The sequence below is a fragment of the Balaenoptera ricei genome, chromosome 8, assembly GCF_028023285.1.
Source record: "Balaenoptera ricei isolate mBalRic1 chromosome 8, mBalRic1.hap2, whole genome shotgun sequence".
In the NCBI taxonomy this organism is placed as follows: Eukaryota; Metazoa; Chordata; class Mammalia; order Artiodactyla; family Balaenopteridae; genus Balaenoptera; species Balaenoptera ricei.
The window spans coordinates 90,416,664-90,437,288 of NC_082646.1; the positions used below are offsets into that span (position 1 = coordinate 90,416,664).

Consider the following 20,625-nt stretch of genomic DNA (forward strand, 5'->3'; position numbering starts at 1 on the left):
TTGCTTCTTCTGCCTGAGTACTTGAGCTAGGATATAGGTTTCCTCCTGCCCTCAGACTGGGATTTGCACCATCGGCTCCCATGGGTCTCAGGCCTTCGGACTCAGATGGAATAGCATGACAGGCTCTCCTGCATCTCCAGCTTGCAGATGGGAGATCATGGGACTTCTCAGCCTCCATAGTCACGTGAGCCAATTCCCCATAATAAATCCCTTTACAGAACCCTGCTGGTTCTGTTCCTTTGGAACGACCCTGACTAATACTTCGCCATTTTACAAACCCAAATGAAATAATAGATTTGGCAGTGATTTTCAATAAACACTAACATAATTAGATCAGAGGTTGATAGGAAACTTGATAGTGGAGAGATGAGGCTGACATGTCTGAAGCCAGTGATCATTCCCAACATTGCAGAAAGTGAGTGAAGCAGATATTCTCTTCTTGTAATGTGATGCAATAGAAGGCACCACCCATGAATATGGAGCCTGAACCTAATCGAGACTTTAAATCTAACAATCAGCTTACAGGAAATTCAGGGAACACGGGAACAAGTTAAACAACAATGCAAAGATGCAATCAGGCAAACCCAGAATGTGAAAGATTCTACGCTAGGACACATGACCCACTTTTTCCAAAAAAATAATTGCGATGTATGAATTTTGGCTTCTGATTGGAACAAACCAAGTATTAAAAGACATTTTTGAGACAATGGGGAAGTTTGAGTATAGACTAGGAAGAGATAGTGCTATTAGGGGGTTTTTGTTAATTTTATTAGGTATGATACGGCATTGCTGTCATGTTTTTTAAAGTTCTTATCTAGTATAGATGCATATTGACCTGTAGATTCCTGGGATTTTCTTTAAAATACTCCAGAAAAAAAAGAGTGGGAAGGTATAGATGAAACAATAATGGAAAATGTTGGTAATTGTTGAAGTTGAGTGATGGGTACATAGGGGTTTATTATACCATTCTCTCTGCTTTTTCGTGTTTGTGCTGGGTATTCTATTTTTTTGCCCCTCGATCTATTCTCTGTTCTACTATGCCTTGCTCTGTGCCCTAAAGGCCAATCTTGATAGATGGAATCCTCTAGACTTCTGTGTTGTCTGGTTTCTGGGTGGGCTCAGCCAGTGGAGGTCACCAACAGCAGATCAGCAGTGGGAGTGAAGAGCAATCAGGGTATTTATTCCCCCTCAATTCCTTCCTGCCTTCCTGAGGTTCTAGTAACCCTGTTCCGCTATAGCAGTGGTATTAGTTTGCTAGGGCTGCCATAACAAGTGACTGCAGACTGGGTGGCTTAAACAACAGAAACCTCTTTCTCACAGTTCTGGAAGCTAGAAGTCTGAGATCAAGGTGTTGGCAGGGTGGGTTTCTTTTGAGGCCTCTCCCTGGTTTGCGGATAGCTGCCTTCTCCCTGTGTCTTCACATGGTCTTCCCTCTACACATCTCTGTGTCCGTATTTCCCCTTCTTATAAGGACACCAGTCATATTGGATTAGGGCCCATCCAAATGACCTCATTTTAACTTACCTCTTTAAAGATCCTATCTCCAAATGCAGTTATATTCTGAGGTAGTGGGGTTTAGGACTTCAATGTGTGAAATTCAGGGGGGACACAATGCAGCCCATAACAGCAGGCATCAGTATACTTTTGCTATAATGAGCCAGATAGTAAGTATTTTAGGTTTTGTGGGCAATACAGTCTTGATCACCACTACGTCGTAACTCTGCCATTGCAGCATAAAGCAGCTACAGACAATATGTAAATGAATGAGCATGGTTGCGTCCCACTAAAACTTTATTTACAGAAACAGGTGGCAGGCCAGATTTGGCCCACGGGCCATAGTTCACTGACCCCTGCATCTGATGACAGCTCCTGTCGGTCAGCCCCTTTCTCATGTGTTCACTTCTCAATGGTTCCTGCCCTTTCAGGCCAAAGGGTGGTAACAGTTCCCACTGTTGCTAATCCCAGAGTGCCACACTTCCCTTCTCTGGTTCCATGAACCTGATCACACTTTCCTTACCCCCTGCGTTCAGTTCTCTTTGGCTAAATGCCTTTTGGGTGTAACACTTGTTTCTGGTCAGGACACTCATTGAAATAGCATATGTTTGAAATTTCCCATAGAAGAATCGTAATGAAAGAAAACAACAGATTTGAAAAGCAAAATTGATATGACTTGGTTCTTGGCTCTGTAGACCAGGGGCTGGATGGAGAACCTGGCAGGCGCTCAAAGGTGAGAACCAAGGCGGGGCTGGTGCAGGCGGGGAGCACGCCCAGGACCTGACCAAGCCCAGAGACGGGCCAGGGGACCGTGCACCAGCCACAGGCTGCCCTGGCCACCACCTGCGGCCGGGCACGGACAGTCACCCCTCAGCAGGCCCAGGGCAAGGATGCGGAGGCCACCGCCTCCCCCTGCTGCCACGTGTGTGGCCACAGTCCTTCTCCACACACCCAAGCCCTGTCTCCGAGAGGAGCGGGACAGAATGAGAGGCTGAGAGGGTTTTTGTTTGTTTGCTTGTTTGTTTTACTTAAGGAGGCGAACCATGATTTCTAAAAACTTGCATTAAAGTAAGTTGACAGGATTGGACTAGAAAAATAAAAATTTTTTTTAAGAGCTCCTGACTTATTTCTTTATTTATTTACTTTTTTTTTTTGGCTGTGTTGGGTCTTTGTTTCTGTGCGAGGGCTTTCTCTAGTTGCGGCAAGCGGGGGCCACTCCTCATCGCGGTGCGCGGGCCTCTCACTATCGCGGCCTCTCCCGTTGCGGAGCACAGGCTCCAGACGCGCGGGCTCAGTAGTTGTGGCTCACGGGCCCAGTTGCTCCGCGGCATGTGGGATCTTCCCAGACCAGGGCTCGAACCCGTGTCCCCTGCATTGGCAGGCAGATTCTCAACCACTGCGCCACCAGGGAAGCCCTAGAAAATATTTTATCCAGCAGCTGGGGGCCTGGGGAAAATATCTGGGTAGATATGGACAAATAAAGGAACTACATTTTCTCTGCAGCCCCCAGAGAAGGGTGGGTAATTTGAGGACTGGCTCCACCTGTGACGGGCCTGTCGCCTCCAGCGCCAGCGAGAAAACGGAGCCGGAGGCTCGCGGGCTGAAATCGGCTCCCGGGGGTTTCGGAGGCAGGGTGTTTCTCGGCACACCCCGAGAGCCACAGAAGCCGAGGAGAGCTTCACCGGAAGGTCCAGAGGCGGGCTGCCTCCCACTGCGGCAGCCGGTCCTCAGCCCTCGCCAGACGCTTCCCGCCAGAGGGCCTGGGAGGACCCTCCTTCGCCATGACTTCACCGCGCTCCGCCGGCCGCCGGGTCCCCGGGAAATGAAGCCAGCCAGCTGCCAGCCGGCCTCCTAACTCCTCCTTCCTCTCCGGTATGGATGGCGCTCTCCTCGCGTGTTCCTCAGGAAATTGCACATATTTCCCTGCCTTTGGTGCTCGCCGGCAGCGCAGCTGTTTGCCCAGTTCACCTGCCTTCTGAGGCCACGGGGAGAGGAAATGAGGAGGGTGAGCTCATGGGAAAGGGAAGCGAAGCAGCGCGAGGGGCAGAGCCAAAGGGCATCATTTATTTAGGTGAGAGCGTGGGCCCCTCCCCTACTGAGGGGTCTCAATCTCGGATATGCTTGTAAACGTGTCTCCAAAACTCCTGCATTCATCCAGAACAATCCCGTGGTCAAAGTGCTGCCCTGGCCGGGCACTCAGCGGGGCCTTAGTTCGGGCGGCTCTAACAGAACACCGTAGACTGGGTGGCGTATAAACGGCAGCAGTTTATTTCTCAAGAGTTCTGGAGGCTGGAAGGTGGGGATCAGGGTGCCAGCAGGGTCAGGGTCTGGTGAGAGCCCTCTTCTGGGTTTTCACATTAGGTTTTCACATGGCAGAGAGGGTGAGAGTATTTTCTGGAGGCTCTTTTAGAAAAAAGGGCACTTAGCCCATTCATGAAGGCTTCCTAAAAGCCCCAACTCCTAATACCATCACACTGGGGATTAGGATTTCAACATAGGAACCTTGGGACAGTCACAAACATTCAGTCCATAACAGAGGAATACAAGAGAAATTATTAAAAGGAACTAAAATTATTTCACTCCTTCATTCAGCCAGCATGTATTGAGTACCTAATTTGAGCAGGGTGGTGTTTTAAGCGCAAGTGGTAGAGTGATGAATAAGATGACAAGGTGGATGTGAGATAATAAACGATACATAGGTACATGTATATATACACACACATACATATATGTATACTTTATGGTTTTGCGTGTGCATACATAAAATACATGCATACTGTACTCATATTCATGTGTATACGATACATATATAACATGAGGTAAGGATGAGTGCTTTGAAGAAAAATAGAACATGGGCAGGGGAGAGAAAGCATCAGGGGGTCAGTATCTCTGTTCTGCTGTAGCAGCAACTGCACACTTTTTCTGTAAAAGACCGGACAGTCAATAGTTAAGGTTTTGTGGGCCATATGGTCTCTGTCGCCGCTACTCTGCCCTGATTACCCCACTCCTTGGGGCTTTGGGGAAATTACGTAACCCCTGTGGTGCTGCCATTTCCATGTTATAAAATGGGACTCAAAAGAGTCCCTACTTCTGGTGGTTGTTGAGAGATTACATGAAATAATATCTTTAAAGTTCTTCGCACCAAATAAACATGAAAGGCTGCTGCTTTTGTTACACCTCCCACTCCCCAAGTCTGAAGGGGAGTAGGGCCATCGGGTCACCTGTCCTGCCCTCACACTTGGTCCTAGATGTGCAGACCCCTCCCTGCCTTACGGTTCTTGGTATCAGGAGAGGCCCAACCCCCGATTGACAGCCTGGTCTGAAGCAGCCCCTCGAGGAGAAGACAGATCCCCACACAGATATTAGCTTGATTCACCGTGTTTACGCCCTCACAGCAATCCTGTCCCTTTGATAGAAGAGGACACTGAGGGTCATGGATGATGAGAAGTGCTCAGTTGTCTCCATGACACCGTTCTTCTTGACACATCATGATGCCTCACAGACAGGGAAGGGTTCCAGCTGAGACAGTAGCAGACCACGTGGTCCAGAGATGGAAAAGAAGGGGTCCCTCCTCTGTTGCCATCCCTTCCCCACCAGCATTTAATCTGCCCCTGAGATTCCCCAGGATCTGCGGGATCATGCCTTCCCCATGTTCCCTGCTGCAGCTTCTGTGCAGACCTTTCTCTGGCTCCATCATACTCCATCAACAACAGCACTGCCTCGTGCTCCATCTCCTCATGGGCCTCCTAATCTGACTAATACATTTGAATTAATGACTAATAAAAGCTTATTTGACGATGGGAAGACCTCCCAGGGAACATTTACGTTTCAGCAAAGTTTTCATTCGTTTGAAGGTGGATGAGTCCCAGTGGTGTTGTCAGGCACCCTGGCAGCCCATCTGAAGATATTTCATTTTGGTGAGGAAGGGGATAGGGAAGCTTTGTCCCATTTTGACAGATGAGGAAACTGAGGCTCAAAGAGTTTATAAATGTAGTAATGCCTTCCTATTTAGATCATGCCAAATTATATGCCACTGAAATCAGGACTATAAATGCCATCACGTATATCAAGCATACAGTACAATAAATATTGTTTATCTGCCCTTCCCTCTTTCCAGTCCACCAGCCTCAAGCTGGAAGAAATATTTAGGTAAGGTAAGGAAGGACAGTTGAAGCAGGACATTAAGGAGGAGGAGTTCCAATTGGATATGGAGAAGGAGAAAATGAAGGGTTATTTGTACAGAGGTATTGCACGTTCATCATATCACAGTTTAGAATTTGCCAGACCTAACCCATTTCCCGTAAATACCTTTACTGACATCTACAATCCCCACTGAGAAATCTATTTCTGATCTCCTTTCGAAGACTTATATAATTCCTGGTGAGCGTGGCCCAGTGACAAGATATTTCCAAGAAAAGGGAGGGAACCTAATTCTCTTCTTGGTTTCATCTTGTTCTGGAACACTTGTGAGGGCTCAAATCCAAGGGGAGAAAAAATGCCCTACTACTTCAGGCAGCAGAGCAAACAATAAGAGAAAGCAAACATTTCCATGTAAAAGGAGGCAGGTACAAGCTCCCTCATGTTAGCACCCCTTCACAAACTTACCATTTGCTTGAACTTGGAGGGAAATAGGACTCTTCAAGGGCCAAGCGCAGGTGGAACAAAATGAATGTTTCAGTCTTATCCTGAAAAGGTTTAAGAGGAACAGTGGAAGGGAGATGGATGGATGGATGGATGGATGGGTGAATAGGTAGGTGGATAGATAAATTGGTGAATGTACGGTGTGGGGGGTGGGGCAAGTGAATATGTAGGTGGATCGATGGGTGGATGTATAGGTGGGCAGATGGGTGGATGTATATGTGGGCAGATGGGTGGATGTATAGGTGGATAGATGGGTGGATGTATAGGTGGGCAGATGGGTGGATGTATAGGTGGATAGATGAGTAGATGGGAAGAAATGGACAGAGGGATAGGATGGGTGGATAGATAGTTGGATAACTAAGTGGGTAGATGCGTGTGTGTGTGTGTGTGTGGTGGGTAGATAGGTGGGTTATTGGATGGGAGGACAGTATAGGTGGATGGACAAGTATATAGGGAGAAATAGAGGGGTGGATGGTTGGATGGATGGAAACGTAGGTGAATGGATGAGTGGGTGATGAATGGGGTGATAGGGGAGCCAGGTGGCTAGCTAAATCCTGCTCATGTTTGTGTTTTGTTTCACCTATATGGTATTTGAATTAGTTGTTCTAATTTTAGGTACAGAAAAATGTACCTAAAAATCTGGATTTCTGGCCTCTCCTGAAAAATCAGAAGCTCTAGCAAAACTGGGCCTACATTCCTCCAAGGCAACAACTGACTGGAACTGAGTAACGGCTGCCCCCTTTAGATGGGTGTGAAGGCATTAGTCCACCAGAGTCCCCACCACTCCACAGTAGCTCTGACACCTGCCAACTTCATTCTGTGACATTATCTACCCACCCAGTAGGCATTTGCTAATTCATCAAAGGACCTAGTAAATATAGGCCCTTTATTAAGTAGGCACATGGTAAGTTTATGATTCAGCGACTCTGCCCTCAGGCCCCTGATAAGAGGCTCTCCATGTCCCTTCTCATTACTTGCAGTGTCATAATCCTAATCTTAGAGGATGGGGATGGAGGGGCTTGCCTCACCACACACCTCTTTAGTATGGAGATCTAACCTCTTAGCATAACATGAAAAGCGTTTCAGGATCCAAATTCCCACCTACCTATTCAACCATGTATATAAACTACTCTATCCCCCAGTGCAAACTAAAATATCTCAACTGCTTTCCCCTTAGGCTGGGCATGAACCAACAGTTCTTTGCCTTTGTTTGTGCTATTTCTTTGGCCAGGAATGGACCCTCCCATCACTCTTGGTCCATTTGGTGAACTACTCATCCTTTAAGTCTCCATACAAGTATGGCTGCCTTCTCTGGCCACCCTCTTCAGACAGAATGAGATGCTCCCTTCTCTCTGTGCCCCTCACATGGACAGTTATACAAACACAGCCTCATATGACCATCTCTCCCAGGAACCGCACCACCTAGTCTGGATCCCTAGGGCCCAGCACAGTTTCTAGCCAGTAGTTGGTCTCCATACACGTTTGTTGTTGAATGAGTCATTAGCTATGCTGTGCTCACTTCCTCATTGAGATATCAAGGAAATTCTTTACTGCTATAGCCACTCAGGCTGTGCACTGCACACCTGCAGGGGGCACTGACATAAACTGAAATAGGAATGGCACCCCTGGATTTTGAAGTACACAGCAGCATTGGTGGACCTGCCTACAGACCATCCTGGCAGGCAAACTACAGGAACAGCATTACCTCCCCTCAACCCCTGCCAAGGTCCGTCAGAATAGATTTTGTCTTACTGACTGGATATGTGACTTTGGACAAGTTACCTAACCTCTCTGTGCCTCAGTACCTTCATTTGTAAAAGAGGGATAGGGCTTCCCTGGTGGTGCAGTGGTTAAGAATCCACCTGTCAATGCAGGGGACACGGGTTCGAGCCCTGGTCCGGGAAGATCCCACATGCCGCAGAGCAACTAAGCCCGTGCACCACAACTACTGAGCCTGCGCTCTAGAGCCCATGAGCCACAACTACTGAAGCCTGTGTGCCTAGAGCCTGTGCTCTGCAACAAGAGAAGCCACCACAATGAGAAGCCTGCACTCTGCAACAAAGAGTAGCCCCCTGCTCACCGCAACTAGAGAAAGCCTGTGCGCAGCAACGAAGACCCAACACGGCCAAAAATAAATAAATAAAATAAATTTTTTTAAAAAAAGGGATAAAGAGTCCCTTTTTGATGGGATGGTATGAGAATGATATTGAACAGTGTTTGATCTAATCATCATCACCCTCATCATCATTATCATCGCCTTCATCATCAGTACCACCACCAGCATCACCATCACCATCATCATCATCATCATCATCATCATCATCATCATCATCACCAACACCACCACTACTTAGAAGTTCAGGATTACTTTGATCCTAGACTACGAAGATTTGTTTGGCCCGCATGTCATACAGCCCCTGGAGATCTGTATAAGATTGGCCTGGACGCCCCCTCTCCTGCTTCAACATCTCATGGAAGTTCAAAGCCCTCCCTAGCATGTCTCAGATTCCCAGGGTTGGGGGAGTTACATTCTCAAGACTCTTGCTTCTGTTTCTTCCTACTCTGGTCTTTGAATCTGATGTGAAACTCAACTCCCTCCTCAACCTACCCATGTACACACACACAAACACACACATACCACTCCTTCTAAGCATTTGTGGGTACAGAAGATTTTCCCCAATCAGGGTAAGCTGGAGGGGAGAGATGGAAAAGAGGTGTAACCACAGACTTGTAAAGAACTTCAAATTCAACACAAATTACACATCCCAGCACTTTAAAGTTCCCCCAACCACCATCCCACCAGGGACCTGTCTCCACTAGTCTTCCCTACCCGTTCATGTGGTCACCAGCCTCACACTTTCTCATGGGCACACCTCTCCCTGCTCCTCTCTGAAATAAAGGAACAATTGTTCTCCTGAACTCACTCAGAACAGTTTAGCTTTGTCCTCTGTCACCTGGGTTCTTGCCAACACCCATGCCCCTGGGATATTGCCTCCAACTCAAATATAATTCATTCCCCAAGAATTCTGGGACCAGCTTCTCAGGCACTAAAATTCTCACCTCTGCTGTGCTTGAGTAGGGCCAGCTTCCCAGGCCTGCAACCAGTGCAGATACACAGAAATCCATACTTAGAAGGGCCATGCTTGGGGCTGAATGCTATTCAGCCTCTATCTTGAAATTCTTAATAATTTTTTATTTAAATTTGTGTTTTGTAAGTGAAGGCCAATGGTTCTTCACTTCAATGAGGTTTGGAGCCTAAGTTCATGCATGGTCCCCCCCTCCAACCACCTTCCTGCCTTCTCAGGACAGGTCCTCACCTGCCTGCTCACTGAACCCTGGTACCCAGGCCCGCCTGGCCGCCTCCTCCCCACCACTGCCCCATGACCTTACTCCTGGAGTGTACAGGAGGCACGCACTTACACTGAGTAATAATTGAAGGTACAAAACTTGGCACATAAAAGATGTTTTATAAAAGTTCTTGTTTTAAGTTTCCAGGTCAAAGCCCCTTCTGGTCTGCAGACCCATGTGTGGACCTCTCCAGGCTTCTTGGCCTTCAATTCTCCCACTTCCAAAGGGCTCCTCCATTTCTTCCTGGACCTGATAATGTGGTCCTTCCTCCTAATAATACCCAAGTACCGTTGTCTTCTATCAATAGGGTGTCACTTAGTCCAGAGGCGCTCACTTGAGTCAGAGATGTCTATTATTCTCCATTATTCTCCTATTAAGGTATTCTAGACAGAGCTCCATCTTCTTCCTCATAATCCAGCTCTTCCTTTTGTCATTTGGGCCTAGGTCTTCATTCCTGACATCCTCTGAGGTGTATCTATAAGTTTTTTCAACTGTGACTCCAAGGGTGGAACTTGCCAGACTATTCTTCATGCCCTGCACCTCTCCTGCCTTCTTCTCCCCCACCCATAAAGCTGTAGCCATGCCCCTCCCATCCTCAGTTCAGCCCTTCTTTCTAGGAGTTGGGCCCACAGTTAGTGGTCTGCGCTAATGAGGGAACCTCCACTTCACCCCCCTTGTACAAGATCCTGGTTTGTTTGACCCCTGAGCCCATGTTCTTGGAAGCATTTCCTCATACCCTATCTCCCACCCCGGTAAGGCTACCCTGGCAGACAATCTTCCATTGGTCCAGAGTCATCTAGGTCAGGGGTCCCCAACCCCTGGGCCAGTCCGTGGCCTGTTAGGAACCGGGACTCACAGCAGGAGTGAGCCTCTAGCTCACTCACAGAATGTGGGTGAGCTAGCAAGCGAAGCTTCATCTGCTGCTCCCCATCATTCCCCATCGCTTGCATTACCGCCTGAACCATCCTCCCCACACCCCCGTCCGTGGAGAAATTGTCTTCCACGAAACCAGTCCCTGGTGCCAAAAAGGTTGGGGACTGCTGGTCTAGGTCACCTGAACTTTCCTGGATGGCTTTGGGTGAGGACAGTGATATCTCTGCACCATTTTCCCTCTACCCCACCTACCTCTTTTTCTCAAATTGTCAGGAGACCAAAGCCTAAGAATTTGCTCAGGGGTGATACAGAAGTGGTCTTGACCTTCCTCCCACAGGCTTTCCTCACAGCACTGAGTGAGGTGCTTTTGAATCAGATGGGGCAAGTGACATGGAGCCAAGTTAATGACTAGACAATACCCTTGACTCTCAGGAATCCCAATTCTCCAGTTGTTTTATAAGTGCTAATAGTTTTCTCTGTTGAGTTTGCCATCTTTTCCAATACAGGGGAAGACTGTACCTATACTACCTTTCCCACAGGTGCCTAGAACAGGGTGGATTATCAGACATGGACAGCCGACATATAGGTCTGTGTATGGCCATCATCACCCATCCTTTTCTTCTGGTAACTACAGTGGTGAGGTCTTTTAATTGTGCCCATCTTCCATTTCTTGTGATTCACGGGGGCTGCCTGCCTGGCTGCTGGTCTAGGCATGTGGCCTAAGCCAGACTAATCAAATAACCCATCCCCCTGGCCATGGTAATTTGCCAAGTGAGAGGGGCATGTGATCCACACAGACCAATCAGGGGCCTTCCCTGGGATTTTATATATGGGCTCCAGGAGAGAGCTCTTTTCTTCTGCTGGAGTTTCCAACTAGAGTGATGTAAGTCCAGAGATTGCATAATTTGGGAGCAGACCTCTCTCCTCTTCTTCCCTTTTGTCACTGGAATGTATGAATACATTAAGGTAAGCAGAGTTTGGAGATGGGAGGAAGAAAAGTTGGCAAAAAGGATTAGAGAGAAATGGAGAGAGAACAGTGGAAGAAAGAGGGAGGCCCTCCAGAGTCCAGCACATGCTGTAACCAGTTCCTGCTACCTCCTCTAATCAAGCCTCAGCTACTCTGTCTCTGCCTCTCTTTGTCCCTTTATCTCCTTCAACCAGGCTTTGACATCAAATTCTCCCAGTGAAACAATCTGACTAGTCATCCTTGACCTTGCTGGGCCTTAGACCACCTCATAGGTTGATGCTTAGAGTATGGACTGTCTGTCCTCAGGCGAGGTGACCAATCCCCTTATGAAAGGGAGATGGGAGTCACAAGGTGCCACAGAGGCAGCTTAGAGGAAGGAACTCCCAGAAAGAAGGTAGAGGCACAGCACACCTTCTGGAACTGTGGCTATCCAGTGCCACTAGCCATCCCCAAATTGGATTCTTTAATATTGAATATGTATTGATTAATGGATGGAAAATACTGAGTTGATTGCCAGTAACTAACTCATACAGAGTTCCTCCAAATTAAAGGGAGCTAGACATGAGAGGCAAAAAACAATTTCCTCAAAAAATTCAATGTGTTTTTTTCTCTGTGTCTGATTTCCTTTGTGTTGGCTCTGATTTCCTTATGACCTCCAAGACCCCCAGACTCGGCTCGCATCTGGAGCCATGTCTCCAGCCCAGGCCCAGGCCCTGCCAAGAATGGGGAGGCTGGGTCCACAGTGAGGTCTCCCTGGGACCCATGAACCACTGTCAGGGTGTGAAGGATGATCAGCCGTTAGATTAATTCCTCATAAAATGTCACTTAGGCCAGAGCAGGTTAGCTAAATACGTGGTCTTAAGAATTATACAGAGCTTCTCTTTTGGCTCCAACAAAGAAGAGAAAGGCAGGGCTACAGAGGTATAATTGTGCAGGGACCTGCAAGGCTGCTGCTGGGCTGACTGCCAAGTTACTTGAGGGCAACACCATTGCAATGAGAGGGTTGAGGCTTTCCTGTCCCCCACTGGACCTTCCCTCCACCCACTAACCCTGCAGGTTCCTTCAGCTGAAGTGGATATCAGTGGAAATCGAGAGGTTCCCTCCCACCTTTTCTGGGGACAAAACCCAGCCTCCAATCTCTGTAGACTTCAGTGAAAGAAGCCAGACTGTAGACGCCGTGTGGAGTGTAGAGAAAGGTGGAATGTGGTGGAAATGCTTTGTCAGAGGTACTGCAATGATAACACAGGTTTTTATTTCATCACTGAAAGAAGCATGATATTCACTGCTCTCCCTTAGATGGCCTCTGCTCTATCTTTGCTGGTTTTCTCAATATTCTTTAAACGCAGCTGACATGCCCCCGTGGACCTTTGCACTGGCTGTTTCCTCTGCCTGGAATACTTTTCCCTTAGATAACTTCATGGCTTGCTCCCTCACTTCCTTTGGGTCTTTACGCAAATGTCACCTTCTCCGTGAGACTCTCCCTGGTCACTGTATCTGAAGTTTCAGCCACTCCAAACTGTTGCTATTCTCTTTCCCTGTTTTGTTTTTTTCCTCCTTATCCCTGATTATTATTTACACTTGATATAGCTTACTATTTAACTTGTTTATCTGTTTCCCTTACAGAATATAAGCTTTGTGGGGTCAGGGATTTTTTTCTATTTCATTCATTGCTATATCCCCATGAATCACGCCCCTCTTGCAAGATCCTGGCTGTACAGTGCCTGGCACACAGTAGGTGCTCAAAACATATTTGTTGAATTAATTCAGCCATTGGAATGAGCCCATATTTGGAATCAGATCTGGGTTTGGATGTGTGTTCAGCTGGTTAGAAACATTACTTCTCTCTGAGTCTCAATTTCCTTATCTGTAAATTAGGTATAATACCTATTATACCTAGGGTTCCTGGGAAGGGTCATGAGATAATGCATGTAAAGGACTGAGCACAGTGTCTGGCTTGGAGTAGGAAGAACGTAACTAGCAGTTATCTTGCTATTGTAAGAACATAAGTGTTTGTTACTACCCAGAAGCTTGAGAACAGGTCAACAGAAACAGAAAGGAAAATGAAAACCTTCAAATCTGCCTGGATCGGGGATCGGGGGCAAAACAAACCTCGTGTGCAAAGAGACATGGGTATGTAAGGCTGTGTGTGTGCACGTGTGTTTGTGTGTATGTGTGTATGCACGCACACGCGTGCATCCCATTCATATAAAAGTTGGGGTTCATGGATTTTAACCCCCATCACAGTTATTCAAAACTCTATCTCCGGACGTCTGTATATGCACAAGTATTGTAAACACCACACGCATACACACAGATGCTCAAGCATACTCGGTCACGCACAGGTGATCCCTCAACCTCCCCCCCACCCCCAAGGGAGAGGCTCTGTAACAGGGCAGCTACTTTACTGTTCGTGGCTTGGAGGACTTGAGAGAGAAATTGCACCCTTACAGCCATGACTGCATCCAAGTTCCTTCCTAGATGCTGTCCCCAGCCCAAGCATGACTCTCTGTCCCACCTCCCTGACCCTCTTGACAACATCATACTGAGCCTTCTGAGTCTTCTTGAAGGGACTCACTCCTTCAAGACACAGAACCCCTCTATTGGTCTGACTGCAAAGGGGAGTGAGGGCACTGTGTTAACATATGCCTGTCTCAGCCTCAGGAGTCATGGAAAGAAGACACATATTGAGCAGGACAATCATCTTGGAGCCAGAGTTTAAAAGATAAAGACTTTCTGAAGGACTTCCCTACCACGGCAAGGCACCCCAAGGTCCAGACCAGGGAGCGACTGCTGGGGCAGAGCAGCACCTGATGAGAATGGCTGATGTGGTCGTACACCCCCCAGCCTCTCCATCCCACCCCATCCTGGCCCCCCTGCCACAGTGAAAATAGAATCCTGAGAAGAGCACTGGCTTCAGAATCAGGCAGTTTGGGGACTGGAATCTTAGCTCCAACACTTGGCAGCTAGGGAACTTCAGCAAACGACGTAGCCTCTCTGAACCACGGTTTCATCATCTGTCTAATTATCTGGACAATAACTCCCTTGTAGAATTGTTGGGAGGGTTTAAGTCATGTATTGCTGCTCAGGTTGTGCACTACACAAATCCAGGTGGCCACCATAAGGCCACAAAGTCAATGACATCCCTTGGATTGTGCAGGTATGAAATATTGTGTTAGAAGCATCTGACACAAAGCCTGGCACCTAGGAAGTGCTGAATCATGGTGGACAAAAAATCAGGCTTATTAATCATATTTTTAATTCACAAAGGGAAAACCACCTAGCTTTCAGCAGGCATAATAGTTTCAGAGTAGAAAGTTGTAGCCATGGTAATATATGAGGCAACTTCAGAGGTGACACGGATATGATGTCCTCAGGGAATGTATTTTCATTGTTTTTTAGAGCCCAGAGCTCCAGAAGTTGGTCGTGCTTACTGGACATTTTCTTGTGAGTAATCAGAAAGCTTTTAGTGCTCGGATGTATGTGCTCTTGAAGCCATTTTGTCTTAATGAGGTGAGGTTTGATTTAAGTGGAGAGTAATTGTCTTTCCCTATTAAAATAATGTTTTTTCCTTAAATTAAAACATAATGCACAGGAGGAGTCCCAGTGAGATAGCCAGGTCTTACCAAATCTGCCTATAGTGAAGTCCAGCAGCTGGCAAGTCACGCTGACAAGCAGAGAATTTCTAATCAGCAGTTCTGAGCCTCTCTCCTAGATGTCCATCAGATATTAAGGGACAGATTTCTGGAAGACAGAGACTAAAACAACAATCTAAAAGAAAAAAAAAAGAAAGGAAGGGAGGAAGGCAGAGGGGTGGGGGAGGGGAGAGAGAGGAAGGGAGGAAGGAAGGAAAGAAAGAAGGGAAGAAAATGGAAGAAAGGGAAGGAGGAAGGACTCTGTAAAAGGAATGGGTATTTAGGAAATGAAATGTAAATACACTACTTGGCTCAGCAGTGAACAATATTTACATGGTCCCAATCATGGAAACAACAAATATGAATTTAATAAAAGTGGTGATTTAAGCCATACGGGTGAGGGTGCTATATCAGAGTTGAATCTTCGTCTTTCTTATTAGGAAGTCAACATATGATATATAGATCAGGAAAATCAAGAATAGCAATACTAACAAGTGATTTAGAAAAATAGAAGTGCTAGAAGCAGCATCTAAAAGGGTTAAAAGTGGTTGCCTCTGGAAATGAGGACTTGGGTGAAGAAGGGGAAGCTTTATTATAAGTCCTTTATTATAAAGGACTGCTTGACTTTTTAAAGTAGGCAATAACTTTGATAAAAATTTAAATTATGTTTAAAAAGGTAATAAATATTCATTGGAGAAAGCTCAGAAAACACAAATATGGAAAGAGAATAAAATAAAAGCCATTCATGACATATAAACCCAGAAAAGCCTGTCAAGAAACACTAGCTTTGAGTTTTGAATCTCTCTACTCTACATACATATAGGCACATTTTTTAAAGTGTGAGATTGTGTCATTAATATTGTTTTGCAACGTGCATTTTCCCACACAGTCACTGTAGGGAATTTTTCCATATCAATATTCATCTACTACATCATTTTAATGGCTGCATATTTCCCATCATATGATATACTATAATTTATTTAATTCAACTCAACATTAACCACTAATTATTCAATCAGCCTAATTCTTCCAGCAAACACATGCAACTTTAACTTATTTTGGAAAGATAGCAAAAAGGAATTTTCTCTACTCTGTGTTCAATTGTTGTCTTCAATAATTTCTATTTTGCTTTACTAGCAAAAGAGTGAGAGATTTCACTTGCTCTGAGATTTCCCCCTGACTATCCACACTGTTTCTTTTGGAAATTCTCTCACATTGAAATTGTAAATGGAATGCATATGTGGTAGATGGCTGCTCTTGTCTGTCGGTGTCCTTTTTTTGTCTTTAGATAACAGCACCTCAATTTTCCTTGGTAGAATCCCTTCTCCTTCCTCCCACAACGCTCAGCCCACATGGTTTGGGTGAAACTGACCCACCTTCAGATCTGGAAGGTGAGTTCAGCCCAGTTCTTCTTTCTAGCCTCAGTGAATGGTTCAGGGGTGGACATGTGCACAGAACTGATTCAAGGAGAGTCAACTCCAGACTTTTATTGGAACCTTTAGGAAAGAGGAACTCTCTTTCTTCTCACTGGGATTGCTGAGCTGAGAAAAGGGCAAATCTGGAGTGGCTGGAGGCCATTGGCCATTACAAAGGGAGAGCCTGCCTCGGGATAAAGCCAAAGAGCAAGAAATATGAACCAAGAGATGCAGAAAGTCAGATTCCTGCCGACACATTTTGTGCACCTGGATCCAGCACTGCCTGGTGTCCTTAGCCACAGTTGTGTGAATTAACACATTTCCCCTTTTCCCTTAATCTTTTGAGTTGGGGTTCTGTCATCTGCAAGTGAATGTGTATAACATAGACTCAAAGTCAAATAATTTAAACAGAACAGAAAACCAGAAGGTGAAAATTAAAAATTTTCCTCCTTACCCCCTCAATTCTCAGTTTAGACTCCCCAGAGGCTGTCACTCCTTACAGTTTCTTTCATATGCTTCCAAAATGTGTCTGTCCATTTACAAGTATACCAATTTTTGAAAATATACAAACAGGATTATAACATGCTGTCCTGCAACTTGTGTTTCCTACTTCGCCGTGAGGTGAAGGACACCTTCCCTCATCACATCTGGACATCTAGTTCATTTCTCCTAAGACCTGCAAAGGATTCTATTATAGGGACAGCTCATATTCCAACCAGTCCTGTACTGATGGCCAATCAGGTTCACTTGATTTTTCACCGTTAAAAAGAAGCTGTGCTGAGCATTCTTCTCATATAGTTATATGTGGCAAATGTGCTTCTGGTCCCTCGTTACCGAGACTCCTTCCAGGGGCTGCATTTAGTGGGGTGTGTGTAAGTAGTTGCTAGCTGCACAGTGTAAGAATAGCTTCCAGAAATACTCCTACTACCCGCAGTGCCAACTCACAGGGGTCAAGATACAAAAGTACAGGGCCATAGATCATTATTCAGTAAAAACATGTGTGAGGATAACAGGACAGAATTATGTAGGGAGTGGAAGGGAAATGGTCTGAAATGCACAGAGCCAGAAGCTAGTTTGTAGAAAATTCGTCCAGTCATCAGAGGTATGAAAAGGGTTTTGTTTCTCACCAAAATCTGTTAGAAACATACTTGATAATGCAGCATATATAGACTCCTATAAATGTACCATGTTTTTTATTTCTTTTTTGATGAGAATCATAAAGAATAGAATATATTAAAACTGCTGTCTTTATAGGGCCCAAATGTGTACAAGTACTACAAACAGTGAGTATGTCTGTGGGAAGCAGCACATTTTATGCATCAAAGCTATCAATAACAATAAAAAAACAAATTTCAATTTACCATGCTATAGAAACAACTGAATTATCTTCTTATTCTCTTTATTAAAAAAATTTCAAAATTGTCATCATATGAATAAGGAGTGATCAAAGAGTATGTAGCTAAAACTAAAAGGTAGGAAAGAAAGCATAGTAAGAGTGCATCATACTCAAATTAATAAAAATATTATGTTACTTTTCTGAATTTTGTGATGCTTTTGTTATTTGTTACCTTTTTAGAATGCATAATTTTTGTAAGTTTTTTCTCATTGTATATAAATATTCATTTTTGTGCCTGACTTGTAAATTTTTTTTTTAAAGAGATGCTCTAAAATTGAATGAGCTTCAGACTCTACAAAACTTGGATTCACACCTGCATAGTGTCTGAACATATAGTGTCTGGAGTCAGACTGTTCAGCTTCAAATCTCAGGTGAGCCATTGCTACAGACTGAATGTTTGTGTCCTCCAAAATTCATGTGATGAAGCCTAATCTCCAGTGTGATAGAATTTGCAGATGAGGCCTACGAGAGGTGACTAGGTCATAAGGGTGGAGCCTTCCTGAATGAGGTTAGTGCCCTAACAGACCACTCTGTTGCCCCTTCCACCATCTGAGGACACAGCCAGAAGGTAGCCATCTATGAATCAGAGAGAAAGCTCTCATCAGAACTCAACCACGCTGGCACCTTGATATTAGGCTTCAGACTCCAGAACTGTGAGAAATAAATTTCTGTTGTTAATAAGCTATCCAGTCTATGGTATTCTGTTATAGCAGCTCAAGATCAAGACTAAGATGGCCATCTACCAGTTCTGTGACCCAGGGAAGTTTACTTCACTTCTCTGTGCCTCAGTTTCCTACCTAAAAAAAATGGGGTTAATAACCTCAGAGGGTTGTTGTGAGGATTAAATGAATTAATACCTATATAGAACCTAGAACCTGGCAATCAGTAATAGTCAATAACCACTATGGTTATTTCTTATGCACTTGTGCAGATATCTCAGCAGGATAGGTTTCTAGAAGTGTAAGTGCAATTATATTAATTTTAATAAAGAATGTGCCAAACTGCCCCCCAAAAGCAATGCCAGCTTACCCTCCCATTATGTACATAGTGACATACATCAGAGCTGTGGAGTCAGGAAGCCCTTCCCAGGTGAACTTATGGCTGTGGTCCTTACCACATTCCAGACTAGTCCAGTTCCCTGAACCCTGTCCAAGCCAAGTTGGTCAGTGGCTGCTGGGAATGGTGGGCCCTGCTCCTAATTAACCCATCCTGCAAAGCCTATGAGTAGCTACCATTTACCAAGCACCTTCCCTTCATTGAGCTCAGCGGCCCTGTAGGTTAGGCAGGGTGGAGCCAAGGTTATTCTTTTATGAAAGATAAAATTGTGGCTCAGAGAGGTAAGGGGCTTATGTGAAGTCACCCCAGCAGATAAGAACCAGGGAGAGGAACAAGAATCCAGGTCTTCTAAAAACCTAATGCTTTTCCTATTATACCTTGTTGCCTCTCAAAAATCTTTCCATTAATGAAACATACTCTTTATAAAGAAATATATTCATAATGAAATATGAAGCTTTCTCCAAGTTAGTTGTGAAGAGCAAGCATTAAGACTATATCATGTACTAAGAGTGTACTTCTAAGAAAAATAAATTTAATTGCAGCCTCATGATTCAAATCAAATCCACCTTGCTTTAAATCTTCAATTATGGTAAGATATAGCTGTAGAGAATGTGCTTTCCATCCTAAGCACCTTTTGTACTTCTACATTTAAAAACCTACCTCCCCCATCCCTCAGTCTTGTTATCTTCTCTTCGACTTGCCAAACAAATCTTCCCCAAAAAACAGAACTGATTAAATGCCTAAGGGAAGGAAGTGAAGAACTCAAAATTAGTAGAGTCTGTTCCCACATGTTCAGGCTAATTTAACTTTTCTCACATGACAAATTAGAAAGGAAAAGAAAAATTTGCATAGAAGGACAATTAAGAATAAACTAGAGGTGTCCTCTGTCCCAAATTAGAACAGGATTCCATAATTTGTTTTTACATGCATGACATGCAGGAACTAATGGGTGGATGCTTTTGTTCTCCAGTGTCACCCAACAAGTGGGAGCTTCAGCACAAAGTGAGTATTAGCCCATGATGAAACGTGCCTCAGGTCTTCTCTTCAGCAAGCTGGGCTAACTACCATGTTACATACTGTCTAGCTTATGGAGAATGTGAAAATGCCCAGGGCCCATGAAAGTTCGGTCAAGTCTAACGATAGATGATAGATAGATAGATAGATAGATAGATAGATAGATAGATAGATAGGTGATAGATGAGTCAATGAAACAATGAGAGGCTCCTCACCAGAGAGATTTAACTGAATATGCAACACGATGGCTCCCAGGCCATCTTCTAGCTCACCAACCCTAGTAATTTCTAGTGACTATCTCCTTCCTCAAAGCTCTAAGAATACTCAAAAGACCTGCTCTGCAAGTATAATTATGGGGGTAGATTTTTAATGTGCAGGACTTGGTACACAGTAGCCACTTATTACTCCAGCTGCCACAGGAAGTTTCTTTCTCTCCTTGGCAAAGCAAAGATGCCTACACGTAGAGATTCCCAGCTGATGACAGCCTTAAATTATCCAGAGATTTGCCTTTCAGAATGAGCTTTACAAGAGCTCAAAGGTCAATTAACCCTAAATAAGAGCTGGCAAGCTCCCTACCCACTTCCTGGTGAACCAGAAGAAGAGAGAAGATATACAATAGGGTCTGAAGTTTTGAGCATCTTGTTGAAACATCAACTATATATTTTTTTTAAATAATAAGTAATAGAAATTGACTCTGGCTAACTTAATTAAAATGAAATGCTAGCATTTATTGAAAGGACTTATGATAGCCTAGAGAACCCCAGGAAAAGCTAAACATAAGAACTTCTT

At 45.0% G+C, this 20,625-nt stretch overlaps 1 long non-coding RNA gene across 1 annotated transcript; it reads left to right on the plus strand.

Moving 5' to 3' along the window:
• Positions 1-3,259: 3,259 nt before the first annotated feature.
• Positions 3,260-16,280, plus strand: LOC132369933 (uncharacterized). Its single transcript, XR_009504490.1, has 3 exons — positions 3,260-3,366; positions 14,723-14,767; positions 16,244-16,280. It is a non-coding gene; the product is annotated as an uncharacterized LOC132369933 (long non-coding RNA).
• The last annotated feature ends 4,345 nt before the right edge of the window (positions 16,281-20,625 follow it).